The following is a 504-nucleotide window of genomic DNA, read 5'->3' on the forward strand; positions in this document are numbered from 1 at the left end:
GAAACTAAAGCGTGTGTACATAAAAAAGGTAAAACTGAGTAGAGTGAAAAACCGGCTAAAATAAAGCATATATCTATAAAAAATAGGTTTGTAAAAATACAAGTGAAAAAGGACCTATGAAGAAGTGAGTTGGTGTAATAGACGTCTTGCCAAACTCAGCCACTTTCTGCTTGTAGGGATCCACATATATATTCTTACATCTCAGGTTAATTTCATGGGTGTTCAAAATGGTTTTATACATACACAGCTAAATGCAAGAGACCTGATTCAACTGGGTCCCCTACACCTCAGCCATCTTGTCTTGATCCACTTCTTCCTGATTGATCTTTGGTCTGTATGTTAGAAGTACTACATCTGAAAATTGTAAGGAAATCAGAACTTATTTTATATATATATGTGTGTGATATATATATATATATATATATGTGTGTGTGTGTGTGTATATATATGTATATATATATATATGTATATATATATATACATATATATATATATATATATATA

Source organism: Lontra canadensis, unplaced genomic scaffold, assembly GCF_010015895.1.
Source record: "Lontra canadensis isolate GAN:19392208 unplaced genomic scaffold, GSC_riverotter_1.0 scaffold231, whole genome shotgun sequence".
NCBI lineage: Eukaryota > Metazoa > Chordata > Mammalia > Carnivora > Mustelidae > Lontra > Lontra canadensis.